General features: G+C 41.2%; 1 long non-coding RNA gene across 1 annotated transcript in view; it reads left to right on the top strand.

Annotated features, from left to right (window-relative positions):
* The window catches only part of LOC140848730 (uncharacterized), a 42,479-nt gene that overhangs the window by 3,916 nt on the left and 19,207 nt on the right, over window positions 1-19,356 (top strand). The window contains exon 3 of the long non-coding RNA XR_012129842.1: window positions 491-587. This is a non-coding gene — a long non-coding RNA (uncharacterized lncRNA). The remainder of the gene's footprint in view (window positions 1-490; window positions 588-19,356) is intronic.

Genomic DNA, 19,356 nt, shown 5'->3' with positions numbered 1-19,356 from the left:
CATGGTGACATTATGTTTACTTGACTCCCCCATCACCAAGTCACCCCAGTTGACCCATTGCTGTCACTGTCCATCAGCATTGTGACATACTGTAGATTCACTACTTGCTTGTCTCTGTTGTACAGCCCTCCCTTTGCCCCCGTCACACATTATATATGCTAATTCTAATGTGTCCTTTGCTCCCCCTTCCCTGATCCCTCCATTCCCACCCATCTACCCCAGTCTCTTTCCCTTTGGTGTCTTTTAGTCCATTCGTAGGTGTTGTGAGACTGCTGTTCAGTTTTTTCTCTGTTGTGATACTCCAATAATGAGTGAAATCATTATATATATGCATATATATATATATATATGTAGGCAAGAACCACTAATGTTTGCTAAGATGATGCAGCTCCCCACGGGTGGCCAGTGCCCTCAATCTGGCTGTGGAGTTTGCAAGAGCATCACTGTTGCCTGGAGATTCCACGATGTCACAGTGGTGCCTCTTTCCTAGAGACACAATGTGTATGATGAGAGGTGCAGCTGTGATTCCGGTGTCGTGGATACGGACCCAGTTGACAACATCAGGGAAAATGGAATCCAGAGCCAAGGTACTGTGTATTTCTTTTTATTTTGGAGTCAGTACTAAACAGTTACCTGAGCAACATTATGCTTATTAGACTAGCACCATTATCAAACCCCACCACATGGCCCGTAAGAGTGTCTCTTCATCAGCACAGGAATATGCTGTAGAACTGCTGCAGAGCATTACTGTGTTATACAGCCTTCCCCATGCTCGCCGCCCACCCACATTATGTGTGCTACTTGTAATGCCCCATTTTCCCTCTCCTTCCTGCCTTCCAACCCATGCTCCTCAGTCACATTCCCATTGGTAACCGTGAGTCCATTCTTGGGGTCGGTGAGGCTGCTGCTGTCTTTTTCCTTCACTCTTTTTCTTTTTTCTGATACTCCACAGGTGTGTATGAAATCATTTGACACTTTTCTTTCTCTGTGTGGCTCATTTCACTGAGCATAATACCCTCTACCTCTGTGCATATTGCTGCAAATGGTCATATGCATTTCTTCATATGGCTGAATAATATTCCACTGTCATCTTCTGCTGGACGCTTACCTTGGCTATTGTGAATAGTGCTGTGATAAACATAGGAGTGCACATCTCCTCTACAAACTGCGCTGCTGTATTCTATTATTTATTTCGGTATGAATGTGTTTAGTTAGTTATCTAGCTACTTATTTATTTGTTATTCATTTATTTATCATCAGTGTACTACTGCATGAGTAACATGTAGTTACACTAAACTCCCCCCATCATAAAGATTCCCCCTGATTCCCAATTGCAGTCACTGTCCATGAGCATATTAAGATACTTTATATTCCCTAGTTGTCTTCTTCCCTTCCACATTATACATGCTAATCCTACTGCCACATTCTCCCCCTCCCCCTGCCACTTATTCGTCCATTCCCACCTATGCACCTAAATCCCTTTTCTACTTGGTGACTGTTAGTCCATTCTTGGGCTCTGTGAACCTGTGCTGTTTTGCTTCTTCAGATTACCCTTGGTTCTCCTTCTGCACAGGCGATAGCAATCATATGATATTTGACTTACCCCTCCTGGCTTATTTCACTGAGTATAATGCCCTCTTGCTCCATCCATGTTTTTGCAAATGGTAGGATTTGTTTACTTCATATGGCTGCATAATATTCGACTGTTCATCTACTGATGGACACTGAGCTTGGCTGTTTTGAATAGTGCTGGGATAAACAGGGGTGCACATGTTGTTTTTAAACTGGTCTGCTTCATTCTACTACTCATTTTTTTGTTCATTCATTTATTTATCATTAATCTACAATTACATGGGTAACATTATATTTAGTACACTTCCCCCATCACCAATTTACCAAAGGGTAAGGGACTAGGAAGACTGTTTGGGAAGGGAGAGAGAAGGGTGGAAAGGTGGCACTACGATTAGCTCACATTATGTGGTGGGGATTGCTATGGGGAAGTCAGTATAGTACAGAGAATTCAAGTCGTGATTCTACAGCGTCTTACTGTGCTGATATACAGTGACTGTAATGGGGTATGTCGGGGGGACTAGATCTGATCAATGTAGTAACCATAATGTTGCTTATATAATTTTAGATTTGTTATTGTGAATATTGCTGTGATAAACATAGGGGTGCATGTATCTTTTTTAACCTGGGCTTCTTCATTCTTTTTTTCTTTATGTATATATGTACATATTCATTCATTCATTTATTGTCTATCTACCTGTCTGTCTATCTTTCTGTCATTAATATACAATTAGATGAGTAACATGTTTACTAGACTTCTCCCATCATGAAGATGCCCCCAGATACCCCGTTGCTATCACTGTCCATGAGCATAGTAAATGCTTTAGAGTCACTACTTGTCTTCTTTGTGTTCTGCATCCCTCTCTGTGACCCTTTCCCACATTATACATGCTAATTGTAGTGCACACTTTATTTCCCTCTGCCCTTATCCCTCCATTCCCAACTGTCCATCCCAGTCACTTTCCCTTTGGTAACTGTCAGTCTATTCTTGGGTTCTGTGAATCTGCTGCTGTTTTGTTTGTTCAGTTTTTCTTTGTTCCTATACTCCACATATGAGTGAAGTCATTCAGTATTTGTGTTTCTCTGCCTGACTTATTTCACTGAGCATAATACCCTCTAGCTCCATCCATGTTCTTGCAAATGGTAGGATTTGTTTTCTTCTTATGGCTGAATAATATTACATTGTGTATATGTATCACATCTTCTTTATCCATTCATGTCCTGACGAGCATTTAGGTTGCTTACATTTCTGGTTGATTGTAAATGGTGCTGTGATAAACAAAGGACTGCATCTGTCTTTTTCAAACTGGGCTCTTGCATTCTTAGGGTTAATTCCTAGAAGTGGCATTCCTGGGTCAAATGGTATGTCTATTTTGAGCATTTTGAGGAACCTCCATACTGCTTCCCACGTTGGTTGAACTTATTTACATTCCCACCAGCAGTGTAGGAGGGTTCACCTTTCTCCACAATCTTGCCAACATTTGTTGTTGTTTGTCTTTTGGATGGTAGCCATCCTTACTGGTGTGAGGTGATATATCACTGTGGTTTTAATTTGCATTTCTCTGATAACTAGAGATGTGGAGCATCTTTTCATGTGTCTGTTGGTCATCTGAATTTCTTTGGAGAAATGTCTGTTCAGCTCCTCTGCCCATTTTTTAATTGGTTTATTTGCTTTTAGTTTGTTGAGGTGTGTGAGCTGTTTATATATTTTGAATGTCAACCCTTTATTGGATCTATCATTAATGAATATATTCTCCCATACTGTAGGGTACCTTTTTGTTCTATTGATGGTGTCCTTTGCTGTACAGAAGCTTTTCAGCTTGATGTAGTCTCACTTGTTCATTTTTGCTCTTGTTTCCCTTGCCTGGGGAGATATGTTCATGAAGAAGTCACTCATGTTTATGTCCAAGAGATTTTTGCCTATTTTTTTTTGCTAAGAGTTTTATGGTTTCATGGCTTACATTCAGGTCTTTGATTCATTTCTAGTTTACTTTTGTGTATGGGATTAGACAGTGATCCAGTTTCATTCTCTTGTATGTAGCTGTCCAGTTTTGCCAGCACCATCTGTTGAAAAGACTGTCATTTCCCCATTGTATGTCCATGGCTCCTTTATCATATATTAATTGGCCATATATGTTTGGTTAATGTCTGGAGTCTCTATTCTGTTCCACTGGTCTGTGGCTCTGTTCTTGTGCCAGTACCAAATTGTCTTGATTACTATGGCTTTGTAGTAGAGCCTGAAGTTGGGAAGCAAGATCCTCCCCCCTACTTTATTTTTCCTTCTCAGGATTGCTTTGGCTATTCAGGGTCTTTGGTGTTTCCATATGAATTTTTGAACTATTTGTTCCAGTTCATTGAAGAATGCTGTTGGTAATTTGATAGGGATTGCATCGAATCTGTATATTGCTTTGGGCAGGATGACCATTTTGACAATATTAATTTTTCCTAGCCAAGAGCATGGGATGAGTTTCCATTTGTTAGTGTTCTCTTTAATTTCTCTTAAGTGTCTTGTAGTTTTCAGGGTATAGGTCTTTCATCCTTGGTTAGGTTTATTCCTAGGTATTTTATTCTTTTTGATTCAGTTGTGAATGGAATTGTTTTCCTGATTTCTCTTTCTATTGGTTCATAGTTAATGTATAGGAAAGCAACAGGTTTCTGTGTGTTAATTTTGTATCTTGCAACTTTGTGTATTCCGTTATCAGTTCCAGTAGTTTTGGAGTGGAATCTTTAGGGTTTTTTATGTACCATATCATGTCATCTGCAAATAGTGCCAGTTTAACTTTTTCTTTACCAATCTGGATTCTTTGTTTTTTTTGTTTTGTCTAATTGCCCTGGCTAGAACCTCCAGTACTATGCTGAATAACAGTGGGGAGAGTGGGCATCCCTGTCTTGTTCCCGATCTCAGAGGAAAAGCTTTCAGCTTCTTGCTGTTACGCATGATGTTAGCTGTGCGTTTATCATATATGGCCTTTATTATGCTGAGGTAGTTGCCCTCTATACCCATTTTGTTGACAGTTTTCATCATGAATGGATATTGAATTTTGTCAAATGCTTTTTCAGCATCTATGGAAATGATCGTGTGGTTTTTGTCCTTTTTGTTTATGTGATGGACTATGTTGATTGATTTTCGAATGTTGTACCATCCTTGTATTCCTGAGATGAACCCCACTTAGTCGTAGTGTATGATCCTTTTGATACATTTTTGAATTCGGTTTGCTAATATTTTGTTGACTTTGTGCATGTATGTTCATCAGGGATATTGGTCTATAATTTTCTTTTTTGGTGGGGCCTTTGCCTGGTTTTGATATTAGGGTGATGTTGCCTTCATACAATGAGTTTGGGAGTACTCCCTCCTCTTCTATTTTTTGGAAGACTTTAGGGAGAATGGGTATTATGTCTTCTCTGTATGTCTGATAAAATTCCGAGGTAAATCCATCAGCCCAGGGGTTTTGTTCTTGGGTAGTTTTTTGATTACTGCCTCAATTTCTTTGCTCGTAATTGGTTTGTTTAAATTTTGTGTGTTCTTCCTTGGTCAGTCTTGGAAGGTTGTATTTTTCTAGGAAGTTTTCCATTTCTTCTAGGTTTTCCAGCTTGTTAGCATATAGGTTTTCATAGTATTCTCTAATAATTCTTTGTATTTCTGTGGTGTCCGTTGTGATTTTTCTTTTCTTGTTTCTGATTCTGTTTGTGTGTGCAGATTCTCTTTCCTCTTAATAAGTCTGGCGAGGGGTTTATCTAGTTTGTTTATTTTCTCAAAGAACCAGCTCTTGGTTTTATTGATTCTTTCCTATTGTTTTATTCTTCTCAATTTTATTTATTTATTCTCTGATCTTTATTATGTCCATCCTTCTGCTGACTTTAGGCCTCATTTGTTCTTCTTTTTCCAATTTCGATAATTGTGATGTTAGACTATTCATTTGGGATTGTTCTTCCTTCTTTAAATATTCCTCGTTTACTGTATACTTTCCTCTTAAGAATGCTTTCACTGCATCCCACAGAATTTGGGGATTTGCGTTGTTGTCAATTTTTTCTGTATATTCCTTGATCTCTATTTTAATTTGTTCATTGATCCATTGATTATTTAGGAGCATGTTGTTAAGCCTCCATGTGTTTGTGAGCCTTTTTGTTTTCTTTGTACAATTTATTTCTAGTTTCATACCTTTGTGGGCTGAAAAGTTGGTTGGTAGAATTTCAATCTTTTGGAATTTACTGAGGCTCTTTTTGTGGCCTAGTATGTGGTCTATTCTGGAGAATGTTCCATGTGCACTTGAGAAGAATGTGTATCCTGTTGCTTTTGGGTGTAGAGTTCTATAGATGTCTATTAGGTCCATCTATCCTAGTGTGTTGTTCAGTGCCTCTGTGTCCTTACTTATTTTCTGTCTGGTGGATCTGTCCTTTAGAGTGACTGGTGTGTTGAAGTCTCCTAAAATAAATGCATTGCATTCTATTTCCTCCTTTAATTCTGTTAGTATTTGTTTCACATATATTGGTACTCCTGTATTGGGTGCATATATGTTTATAATGGTTATATCCTCTTGTTGGACTGAACCCTTTATCATTATGTAATGTCCTTCTTTATCTCTTGTTACTTTCTTTATTTTGAAGTCTATTTTGTCTGATACTAGTATTGCAACACCTGATTTTTTCTCTCTGTTGTTTGCATGAAATATCTTTGTCCATCCCTTGACTTTTAATCTGTGCATGTCTTTGGGTTTGAGGTGAATCTCTTGTAAGCAGCATATAGATGGGTCTTGCTTTTTTATCCATTCTATCACTCTGTGTCTTTTGATTGGTGCATTCAGTCCATTTATATTTAGTGTGATTATTGAAAGATATGTACTTACTGCCATTGCAGGCTTTAGATTCGTGGTTACCAAAGGTTCAAGGTTAGCTTCTTTAGTATCTTACTGTCTAACTTAACTCGCTTATTGAGCTATTATAAACACTGTCTGGTGATTCTTTATTTCTCTCCTTTCTTATTCCTCCTCCTCCATTCTTTATTTGTTGGTTGTTTTATTCTGTGCTCTTTTGTGTTTCGTTTAACTGCTTTTGTGGGTAGTTGATTTTATTTTTTGTCTTTAGTTAGTTTTTGTTTGGTCTGCTGTCTTTGCTGTGATTTTATTTGCTCTGATGACATCTTCTTAGTCTTAGGAGTGTTCCCATCTAGAGGAGTCCCTCTAAAATACCCTGTAGCGGTGGTTTGTGGGTGGCAAATTCCCTCAACTTTTGCTTGTCTGGGAATTGTTTAAACCCTCCTTCATATTTAAATGATAATCATGCTGGATACAGTATTCTTGGTTCAAGGCCCTTCTGTTTCATTGCATTAAATGTATCATGCCATTCTCTTCTGGCCTGTAAGGTTTCTGTTGAGAAGTCTGATGATAGCCTGATAGGTTTTCCTTTGTAGGTGACCTTTTTCCTCTCTCTAGCGGCCTTTAAAACTCCATACTTGTCCTTGATCTTTACCATTTTAATTGTTATGTGTCTTGGTGTTGTCCTCCTTGGGTCCCTTCTGTTGGGAGTTCTGTGTACTTCCGTGGTCTGATTGATTATTTCCTTCCCAAGTTTGGGGGAGTTTTCAGCACTTATTTCATCAAATACCCTTTCTATCCCTTTTTCTCTTTCTTCTTCTGGTACCCCTATAATGCAGATATTGTTCCTTTTGGATTGGTCACACAGTTCTCTTAATATTCTTTCTTTCCTGGAGATCCTTTTATCTCTCTCTGCATCAGCTTCTATGCATTCCTGTTCTCTGATTTCTATCTATTATTAGCCCCTTGTACCTCATCCAGTCTGCTATTAAGTTCTTCCAGAGATTGTTTCATTTCTGTAATTTTCCTCCAGTCTTCATCCCTTAGCTCTTGCATATTTCTCTGTAGATCCATCAGCATGGTTATGACCTTTATTTTGTATTCTTTTTCAGGGAGATTGGTTAGGTCTATCTCCCCATATTCCTTCTCAGGGCAGGATGTCTGGGTTAGTTTTGTCTGTATCAAATTCTTCTGCCTTTTCACAGTGAAAGAGATAGTTGTGGGGAGCTGGCATGTGTGTCAGCTGGGAGAACGTCCTCTCTTGCTGGTTTGTGCCCTTCCTCTCGTGGAAGAACGGTGATGCCTAGCAGCTTGTGCTTGGCAGCTGTGCGCAAATAGGATGTCTGATTCTTGCCCGGCCACTGTGGAGTAAGCTCCGTGGTTGCTGGGCATGGCCACTGCCGCTATGGCGGAGTTGCGCCAGAGGGGGAATTGGCAGGAGGCTGTTTATCTCCATGAGGGGCATCTGAGCGGTGCTGCCGCCCAGGTGTTGGGGTGCCCGGAATTCCCTGGGATTCCCAACTGCCGGGCTAAGTGTGCTGGGGCACTTCTGTCCAACTGTGGGGTCCCTGTCCCTTTAAGACTTTCAAAAAGCACTCGCTTTTCTTTGTCCCAGGGCACCAGCTGCAGGGACCCACTCACAGGTCTTACTGTCCTGTTTCCTTAGTTTCCAGTACCCCATGCATGCACTGTGTGTCTGCTTTCTGGTGTGGATGGCTAGGGCTGGGTGTTTAGCAGTCCTGGGCTCCCTCTCCCTCCCCACTCCAACTCCTCTCCTGCTGCTGGGAGCTGGGGTGAGGGGCGCTCGGGTCCCGCCACGCTGCAGCTTGTATCTTACCCCCTTCACAAGGTGCTGGGTTCTCACTGGTGTGTATGTAGTCTGGCTGTTTTCCTGTGACTTCTGGTCTCTCTTTTAGGGATAGTTGTATTTGTTGTATTTTCAAAAATATATATGGTTTTGGGGGTTTTCCACTGCTCTACTCACACCTACATCTTGGCTCCCTGTAGTTAGGTTTTTTCTCCTCTTCTTTCCATTGTTTGGCAGTCCAGCACGTGAACCAATCAAAGCTCCAGAAGGGAGCATGGTGCCCGTAAAGGGAGAGCCCTGTTAGGCCCATTGTGAGCATCAACCTGTCCTTCACTGAGGCTCATTTTTCAGTAGCAAATGGGTTGAGCAGGCTGGTTATTAGGTGTCAGCCCTTCTCTGGCTTTTACCATTGAGGGTGTCAGCACACACTGTGACTTGTTCCATCTTCAGCTTGCTTTTCCCTGTACTTCTTCCACTCTTATCACCTTCAGATTCAATGTTAACATTTTCATGGAAGCGCCCACAGTAAATGTTCCATAGGTGGCCTCGTTTCTCAGTTCTCCCTTCATCACTTGTATTTTACCCCTAAGCAATGTTCTCATTATGCAATGCTGCTTGGGGGTATAGGGAGCTGATGGGTCTAACACACCTGTATATTCAGGTGATATGCATACTGTATCTTTGGCTGGTTAAAAGAGAAAAATACTTTTGAATAGTCAAAGCCTTTGTGTGTTATAGATAAAATGTATGCCTTAATTTTATGATGTATCCTGGAGTTTCTCCTAAATTAATTCCTGTTTTTTACCACCATACCAGCTGTATCTCACATACCATGCTCTCTGTATTTTCAGACATTTATCTTTGAAGCACAATTTTTGTGAAAATCTAGACAGTAGATTTTAGTTAAACTAGTATCCATCAACGCAAAATCACCTTTGCTCTTTAAAACAATATCACTGTAAAGAGTTTTGCTCTGCTGTCTTGGCCATTCACCACTCATTTACATGCCACTTAGAAAGCCACTAAAGGTTTGTGTGGCCAGCCTCATAGGTTTTATGGTTTTTACAGGGTCTGGTGCACTTGTGGCCTAGGCTGTTTTAACCCAGCCTGTACAATCTCAGAGGCATGTTTATAATAGTCCACCCAATCCCTAGCCCAAACTGTTCTTGGGTGTCTTCATCCTCGGGGCCTGATCATTGTACCCCAGTGGCATCTTGAGGCCATAACCAACATCCCCTGTGCCCCTCCTGTGGACCAGGCAGGAATTTATTGACTCCAGTTCACATGAGGACCCAGGTTCTCACTGGAACTCAGGCCTATCTTCCCGTCTGCGGGGACTTCAATCAAATGCACCTCTGTGGGCCAGTCCACTGAGCCTTCATACAATAATGGTAAATGAAAGAATCAGAAAGTTACCTTGTCTTAAAAAGTCTCTTTCAAGAGTTGTGTCTTCTTGGAAAACCCTACTTTAGATTCCAGGAGCTAATTTAAAACAATACTTTTTCTTTTCCCTTCTCTTTTCATCTTGCTCCTCACCTACTCTCGCCCCTCCCTCACCACCACCTCAGCACACCACCCTCCACTGGCACTCCCGCCTAGTATTCCTACTGAAACAATCTTCATCTGCAGGCCCCCCCCCACCCAAGGCGAAGAACGCTCTCCAGACAGTGGGGGGAGGGGAGGAGATGCAAAAGAGAAAGCATATACACAGTTTACAAGATCATCACACTCACAGCCCCCATCCCATCTGCGACTTGCTGAGCCGCCTGACATCTATAGCTCATGGCTCCGTCCCCCCAGATGCCCACCAGCCTCAGCTCCATGCACTTGTCCTGCACTTCCTCTGCCTCGGCCGCACCTGGTACCATCCTCACCTCCCCTTCCTCTCTCTAAATCACCGCCTTCTCTTCTCCGCGCCTGCCATGCTCTTGGGATGGTGTCTTTACTATCCCAACTTCTCGTTCTTTGCATGTCCTTGACTTTATCCAAACTTCTCCCATCTACTTTAATTTTTGCTATTTTTGACTTAAATTTCATCACGTTGATTTACCCCACCCCTCATTGCCATAAATGCTTCTGTAGCTGAGAATAAACATTTTAAATTTTAAAGTGTTTTTATTTATTTCTCTTCCCATTTAATGCTGTGATCAGGAAGTCTTAGAGTCTATGCAGTGGACATCCATTTTTATCTCAAACCTCAAGGAAGATAAACTTCTTAGCAAAAAAAAAAAAAAACAACCCTGTATCAAAAAGAAACACTCAAGACTCACTCTAGTACCCAGCTAAAGGAGGATACCCAGGTTAGAGAGAGAGCTTCCATAGGGCCTAACAGTAAAAGGAAATTTTTCAAGTTACAGTTTTCCAGTAAGAGAGGCAGTTAGCAGTTGGCAGAGCTTAGTGAAGGAAACCTCTGTAAAGACTGCACTTAAAGTGAGCAGTTCTCATTTGAATACTCATTGACCAGGCATTTTGTAACCAATAAGAGCCCTGAAAGGAGAGAAAACACAAACCCCCCCACTGTATTGAGTGTTTACCATGTGTTGGGCAAAATGCAAAGTACTTTGCAGCATTATATTAATTAATTTTCACAACAACCCTATGAAAGCAAGTAATCATTTTAGCAGGCTCACAGAAGAGGAAACAGGTTCAGTGAGATTAAGTAAATTGCCCCAATCACACAGTATGTATGTAACAGAATCTAGGTGGTTTTAACAGAAAGCCTATGCCTTTGGTCCACAATCAAGTGAGACAGGGAATAGTAATAGGACACAGGGAGAATTTGGACAGCACAAGGAGGGGTGCGATCCAGAGCACAGCCCTCCTCTTGGAAGCCTGGGTAAGGACGGTCATCCAGCATTTCATGAAAAGATATGATACTGGCATCAGAACCCCACTCAAAAGTATATACTGTCAATGTATAGACTTAAGTTTTTTAAAATGTACAAAAAATATGTCTCTCTTTACAGAAGGCGCACCAGACATTCAGAATGATTTTTACATCTTCATAAAATGGTATGTTAAGGATCCCGTCTGTCTTCAGCAAGAGACACATAAATACTTCCATCAATACTCTGGCACCAAGAATGGAAAACCAGAGAATAGTCCCCTTGTCACAAAATTATATCTTAAATAGTGTTTTAATTTTGTGTGCCAATTAATACTTCTTATTGTTATATAACACCATTCTATACTATCTTGAAAAGAGATGAGATTTTGCCTTTAATAATTTTAAATCATATGCTAACATTTTCTCATGTTCAAAAAAGATTTTTTATCCTCTATGTATTCTTGGAAAAGTATTCTAGTACCTGAGAAATTATTTCATTTATTGCCAAGGCAAGATCAGAGACAGCATTCATTTCATATTACATTCCTATAGCCACAGTTCTTTTTCACTCATGGTCCTAAGTCTTTCGGTCTACTTCCTTTTTTGTAAATATTCATGCCCTGAAATATTAGATACATACTTAAATAAACACCTTTCCATTCTCCCTTCTTGAAGTCTGGTTAGAAAATGCAATGGCATCATTACTTTGTGAGCTCCATGGGTTTACACAACAGTACCCAAACTTCTCCCATCTACTTTAATTTTTGCTGTTTTTGACATAGTAATGGTAACTCTGGCAGAGTGCTGGATGCAATAAAAGGTGCTCAGCAAATATTTGTTTACAGAATTTTGGCTACCTCCAGACTTAATACCAGTAATAATAGTAATAATATTTCCTAAGGGAAAATAATAATTCACTATGTGGTTTGCACTGTGTTAGGTTTTAAATCACTTCTCTCATGTGAGTCTCACAACACCACTCTTGTAGGGTTCTCTAGACCAATTCCATCACTGGGGGGGGGGCGGGGGTTACCCACACACAATGCCAAGGAATTTTCTGACACCAGTATGGTGTCTGAGGATTTAACTTGGTTCTGACACTGTCTACCCAGAGATAGCATCAGATTCTACATGTTTGGAGTTCAGTCCTAAAAGATTGCCCCCAAGCCCGCCATTCTGATGCCACTCACAAGTGCCCCTCATCAGCCAGCTACAGATCAGAGCTCCAGTGGACCTCCTCCTCAGGCTCAATTAACTTGCTAAAGTGGCTCACAGAGCTCAGGGAGACACTCAGGGTTACCAGTTTGCTTAAGGAAATGATGGGTATGAATCAACAGCCAGATGAGGAGATACACAGGGAGAGGTCCTGAACAAGCTAGTCTCTGTCCTTGTGGAGTCTGGGGCCTGCCTTAAATGCGTGCGATTCTCCCCAAGCATGGATCTTTCTGAGAGAGAGCCAAGGGGCTGTCCTCCCGGGTCTTCACGGAGGCCTCGCTGCAGTCATGACTGACAAAGTCCTTGGCCTTTGGCTGATTCAACCTCCAGGCCACCTCCCCCTCCAAGATGTGGCAGGGAGACCCTGACTGTTCCAGTCTTCTAATCGTGTGGTTGGCCCCCAGGCAACCAGCCCTGCCCTGGGTGGGGCCCAGAAGTCACCTTTGGCAACAGCGTGACACCCTTTTCACCTTTATGGCTCTGCAGCATTTCAGGAACTATGGGTGAAGACCAAATACACCTGAGAAATATATTTTGGTCATCTGAATAACCAGATATATATTTCTTATAAATCCTTAAATCACAAACATATTTTCAGTGTACAAATGATGAAATAAAAATTTGGGAAGGTCAGATGCTGTGGGTAAAATTGCAACATTTCCAGAATATCTCGCCTGACTTTAGTACATCTGCATATCAACAGGTGTTCAGAGGTGGAAAGAAGTATGGCTTTAGTGCATTTGCATCATTCCTCAGGGGTGGAGAAGTTCATCTCCATATCAATGGGTAATTACCAGGGCAAGGAGGGCTTACCTGAGAGGGGAGGAGGAGGGCCAGTTTTGCTTCTGCTGGAGCAGAACAGAGAGATGGCACGGGACTGCAGTTTGTGAGCAATAAATGGATTTTAAACTTTATTTCTCCTTTTGACTGCTTTCGGTTTTTAGAGGTATTTTGCCCTGGGATTTCGTCTCCCCAGACTTACAGGTGCCCTTTCCAAGATCACACATCCAATAAGTGAGAGAGCCGGAATCTGCCCCAGGTGTGTCAGACTATAAAGCCCATCACTAAAATAGTCTACTGTACTGTTATTCCAACTAGCTTCTCAACCTGTTCGAAAAGGTGCTAACTAATCTTTTAACCTCCCCTTTTCCTTTCACATTTCTTTGGAAGACATGTATATTGACCAATTTCATTCTCTAAATTTCCTCCAATTCCCGTCTATGCCCCTGCAAGGAAATGTCAAATCTTATCATGTATGCTCATTACTTATGGATCTTCCCAGTGGTAGGCTGGTAAACATTTAATAATTGACTTTTAGCAGGATTTTGAGAGGAGCTCTGATTTGTACTGTTTGTCTGGTTTCCATGGCATAAATTCTGCTACCATGGAGTATTTCAAGCCACCAAGACGATGTCACTGATCACACAGTTGGAAAAAGATGTGCACAACGTACTTTCTGTATATGATGCTGGTGTTTCAGCACATCACTAGCTCCTCCCCCATATTGGCTCATAAAGCTGAAAAAAATTTTTTTTAAGTCCTGTCAGGAATAGTTTTGGATGATGTCGGTAAAATTGCAATATTTCCAGAATCTCTTGCCTGGCCTTAGTGCATCTCCATATCAATAGGTATTTCCAAGGGGTGGAGAGAAATAGTAGCTCCATATCAATAGGTGACTACAAGGTGGGTGGGGGGCATGGCCACACCTGGACTGGAAAGGTTTGGTGGGGTCCTTTTGATGCTAGGGTTCTTGTTTGCAGAGTCAAAGAATGAAGTTAGCAAATACCCAAGGTAGGAGAGCCAGGGCAGAGGCTTTTACTGAGAGATACAGTAAGAGGACAGAGCTCCTGGCTCAGGCCAGGAGGGGACAAGAGAGCCCAGGGTGGAATGTTGTCTAGGGGATTTATAGTCAGTTGAGAATTTTTGGGAACTGAGGTCTTAGGATGTGGACTTGTACCACCTGCCCTGCCCTCAATGTGGACTGGGTTGTTGTCTGTTTGCTAGAGCTGTTTACAGTGAAGTCACAGGCTATGCTGAGATACCCTTGTGGAACACTCAAACATTCCAGGTGATGTTGCTCCTAGCCTTTTGACCTTTAACTGATCTCACTGAAGATGTCTATATCCCTGGTCTGTTATCTTTACCCTAGAGAATTAATGTAACCTTGACTTTGCATAATGCTAAACACAGAGTTTCAATAGGGACTTTACATTGTTACATTGCTTTGACTGTAAATCTCCTGCTTTGCTTTTTTTCGGAGGCCCTCACCCTACTCTGACTGCACCCACAGTCCCTGTCTCACTTTTGCAGCTGGGTCATGAGAGACATAGACAAGCAGGACTAGATGATTGCTTACAAGCAATAAATGGCTTTCTCCCACTTTATTTCTCCCTTTAACTGTTTTTGGCTTCAAAAGTTTATTTTCCCCAGGCTGGGAATGCATTTTCCCCACAGAGTCGCAGATAAGTAACTAATAAACACTCAAATTTGTTCTAGACACCTACATGCTGTTTGATGAACTAAACTTATTTTTTGCTCCTCTAGACCAGTGGTTTTCAAAGTGTGGTCCCCTGGAAACTTGTTACAGGGCAAAATCTGAGCCCTCCTCCAGACCTAACAGAATTAGAAACTTGATGAGGGGACATCAGAAATCATTGTTTTAACAAGCCTGCAGGTCATTCTGATGCCTACCAAAGTTTGAGAACCACTGTTCTGAATTTCAAAATCTCACTTCCATTTCAGACCATGAGGTAAAAAAGTCAGGGTAAGGAATACTAAGGAGGGAAGCCCAAGACCAATTTTAATGGGAAAAAGGGTGGGATCCTGGTCACAGTTCTGGCAAGGAAGTGTGTAATGCAGGCTGCAGAGAAGAAAGGTCTCACTCATGTACCACTTACCCAGTTACCATTTACATCCAAGTCAGGAGAAGGGATGTGAAATGGACCTGCAGAAGATCTCCCTAGAAGAGAAGAAACTCCTTGACTTTTTGAGACTAATCTCAAGAATTTGATCTGCAAGGGCCGCTCTCAAACCCACCACTCCTAAATCTCAGACTCCACCAGAAGAGACCCAAGATATACTGTTTTAGCTACTTTACTCCCCAGCAGAAGGAAGGTAGGTGTTGGCCTCCCCAATCCCCACTACAGCCCAGCCAAGGAAAGACTGTCACCACTCAGCCAGTCAGCCAATGGGAAGCCACAATACATGAGTCAGCCAGTTTCTTCCAATAGACTTTTTGCTTAGGACAGCCCTCCCAACTGGGCTCTGCCTCTGTAAAAGCGTGGCCCTTTCCTTTGTTCTGCCGACTTGCCAATGGTTTGCCTACCTTGCCATGTCTTCAATTGTAATTCTCTGCTGTTCCCAGATAAAACTGTTTTTGCTGGTAAATATTTTAGGGCTAACAGCAGATATCAAGGAGAGAACTGATCTGACTGGAAAGCCTCTCTCTTTAGCATATAGCTGAGAAACATCTGCACTGAACTTAAATGTTAAAACACAAGCTTCCTACCCAAGCTGGTTTTACCTGGGGATGATTTTTGTCTACTTATGTTTACCATATGCTTGCATCAGATTTTCCTGTAGGGCTTGTGAAAACAAAGACTGCAGGCTTTGCTGCCGCACCCTCTCCAGTTCCTGGTTCAGTAGTTCAGAGGCGGGTTCCATAAATTTGCATTTGTACCAAGTTCCCAGTGATGCTGCTGCTGCTCATCTAGGAACTATACTCTGAGAACTACAGGCCCTACCTCCATGCTCTAAGTTCTGTCCCCTTCTGTGCTGGTTTTTGAATTGCTAAACAGCTATTGGGTTTTACCCAGAGGCTGGCCTGATGGAGTGGTAGGTGAGGGGACATGTACAGTGGCACTGGCAATAGCAAAGCTTTCTCCTTGGTGGAGACATGACTGCAAAACACTAACACAGTTTAATTAGAGCCATAATTGGTACATTGCATAACATTTTTATTTACTCTGCTACATCTGATTTTATACTGAAGAGGCATTTACTGCAAGCTATTTTTAAAAGAAAATTTTCATAATCAGAGAATTCTTTGTAAGTGTAACCAATTTTAGCTTATGGGAAGGATTTTCTAGAAATCAAAATGTACACTGACATCAACATACAAATATTCCAAAAATAAACATTATGCAATTTACAAGGCATTCATTAAAATTCTAATATTTCTAGCATCTCATTCAGGAATAAGCTATTCTTTCTGTGTGAAGACTCAGTGTTCCTATTGTTGAAATGACAATGGCAGCAGAGTCGTCAGTGAAACCTGTCTTCTTCATTCTGTTCCTAACCCCATAAATACAAATAGCATTCATTAAGTTTGCAGATGGCATCAAGCTAGAATAGAAATTACCCCAAAGGAGAAAGAAAAATTTTAATACAGCATGACATTGATAATTTGGAGCAAAGAAGAGCAAAAATAACAAACATTACCTGAGCAAAATACTGCTTGAAAAAGAAAATCCAAATTGCAAAATAAGAGGAAGGCCAATATACATGCAAATTTTCCATATATTTATTCATTTATTCAGCAGTTCATTGTGAAGCACCTATTATTCACTAGGTTCTGGGGATAGAGTAGTGAGCAAAACAGACATTGTCCCTCTCTCGTGGAGATCACAGACAAGAAGGGAGAGAGGCCTTAACAAGTAAATAAGCAAGGAACTTAATTTCCAATTGTGATAAGTGTTTTAAAGGAAAAGAGCAGAGTAATAGGAAAAAGAACACACTGGTGTGTGAGAGAAGATATTATTTAGGTAGAGTGATTAGGGAAGCTTCTCTGTGGAGGTGACATGAACTAGAACAGAAAAGATGAGAAGCAGTCAGCTTTGGGGAAGAGACTGTTCTAGACAGAGAAGACTATTCCAGGACAATGAATACCCTTTCGGTAATTCCCTGGGCAGAAAAGTTCTTGGTGCATTCCAGAAACGGAAGGAAGGCTAGTGTGGCTACAGCATAGTGAAAAAGATGATGTGGAAGAGAAGGTATGCCTCCCTAGAGCTTCAGTCCCTGGCTGATTCACCACAGATTCAGTAGACTTGAGAAATGATAACAGAACGTTCTTGGGGTAAAAGGGTTTATCTGGCTTTATTCTCATGGTGGTAGGTCGAATACTAGAATCACATCTGCATTCAGCAGTCCGCAGGTCTGTAATCCTCCTCTCTGCCTCAGCCAAGTGCACTGGGTGGAGCTCTTTACATAGTGAGTCAGTCAATAATAGCTCATTGCCTATGGGTGTGGAAACAGTAGCCTTGCAGTAAGCCAATTTCACCAAGTAATTCAGAGTGAGGATCCTGGCCATAGCAAATTGCATTTTCTCCACAGAAGGCATTCAGGTAAGTATGCATTAGCAGCATGATAACATTTCAATGCAGAGGATCAGCAAACTTCTACAAAGGGCTTGATAGTAAATAGGCTTTTATGATTCACAAGGTCTTTGTCATAAACACTCAGTTCTCCAGCTATAGCAAGAAAGCAGCCATAGACATTGCTTAAATGAATGCAGTGGCTGTGTTCTAATAAAACTTTATTTACAAAAACAGGTAGTGGGTGGACTTAGCCTGCAAGCCAAATTCTTTCAGTTGCTAACCCCTGAAAAATGTAAAAACAACCACGATACTATACTAGAAAACTTAAGCAGGAGCAGGAAATCCATCTTCTAAATGAATCAGCATCAAGGAAATATCTTCCTTGGGCTCCACAGTTAAGGTGAAATGATAAAACATCCATGGGTTCTAAATACTGATTGTGGACAAAATGAAGGTTTCTGTGGCCAGGATTCTCACCTGGCCCTGGTCGGCTAACTCACTACATACTTGTGGGCAATACGTTGCTGTTGACTCTATATAAATAGCTCTGCCCAGTGGCCTGGGCGACACAGTGGCACGGCTGCAAGGCTGCAAGGCTACAAGAGAGTGGAGATGAGACTGGAGTGGTGGCAGCACCCAGGACAGAGACTGAGATGCCTGTGGGGCTAGAGAGGTCCGGAGGCAGGGACAGGCTTGCTTAGTGCAGACTCACTCTGAGTGAATGGGATTCTAGTGACTGACCTGCCACCGTGGGAATGAAGTTGGGTATAACCCTTTCACCCCAAGAACGTTCTACTGTCATTTCTTTGGTCACATTGAATCCATAGTGAACTCTCCTGGGGCTGAAACCCATTGGCAAGACACTGACAATTACAGCTTACTAAAACTGACCAAGTAAAAAGTTTAAATGAGTTGATTGATTCAATGTGAATGACAGAGAAAAGATAATAAAATAGTTTTTACACGTTGGAAGTGTTATTTTGCTGAGGGTGTGTCCAGGTCTTTTCAATATTCACTGAGTAGAAAGATATGGGAATCAAAGAGAAGGGAAACATGAAAAGCAAGAAGGAAATGGAACTGAAACAACATAACCACCTGATGAGGTGAAAACTTGTAAACAATAGTCTCCTCCCTGCTCCGTGGCAGACAAGTCTATTCAGGAGTAAAGGAATATTTTAATCACTGTCTTTTAGGTATACCACTGTTTAAAGGAATGCCATGTTGTAGACTTTTTTCAAGGTAATAGCTGCCCCAGATACATCTTCTTTTAAATACTACATTTTCCTTTTCAAATAGAAGTCAGCATGTATTGATCAATTGCTACATGGCAGGTATGCTAAGCACCTTACATGCATTGTCTCATTTAATCCTCGCAATACTCCTATAAGTCAATATTATTCTCACCTTCATTTTACTAAAAACTGAGTCCTTGTCATTACTGTCCTCACTGCACAGAAAACTTAAACTTGAGGATATTAAGTAGTTTTCCCAAGGTCAAATAGCTAATAAATGCTAGACTCAATTTATGTTATTTTTAAAGTGAAGCAGATTAAGTGGAAAAATAGCTGTATTTACATGTGTTTTTAAAATAGCACTAGGTAATATAAATCATAAAATTTCCATTGTGTTTTCGAAGAGTCAACAGTTAGAATGTACTTTGACTTTTGCCTGCTTAGTCCATTCATGTGGGGAAGCTGGGGTTCCTATGGCCAGGATCTTCACTGAATTTAAACCACCTGATGATGTAACTGGCCTGTTGCTAGGCTACAGCTTCCACACCTTTAGGCAATGAGCTATTATTGTGCTATATAG

This window comes from Manis javanica, chromosome 4, assembly GCF_040802235.1.
Source record: "Manis javanica isolate MJ-LG chromosome 4, MJ_LKY, whole genome shotgun sequence".
Taxonomy (NCBI): Eukaryota; Metazoa; Chordata; class Mammalia; order Pholidota; family Manidae; genus Manis; species Manis javanica.
The sequence above is the reverse complement of the archived record's forward strand: the minus strand, read 5'-3'. Positions and strand labels throughout refer to the sequence as shown.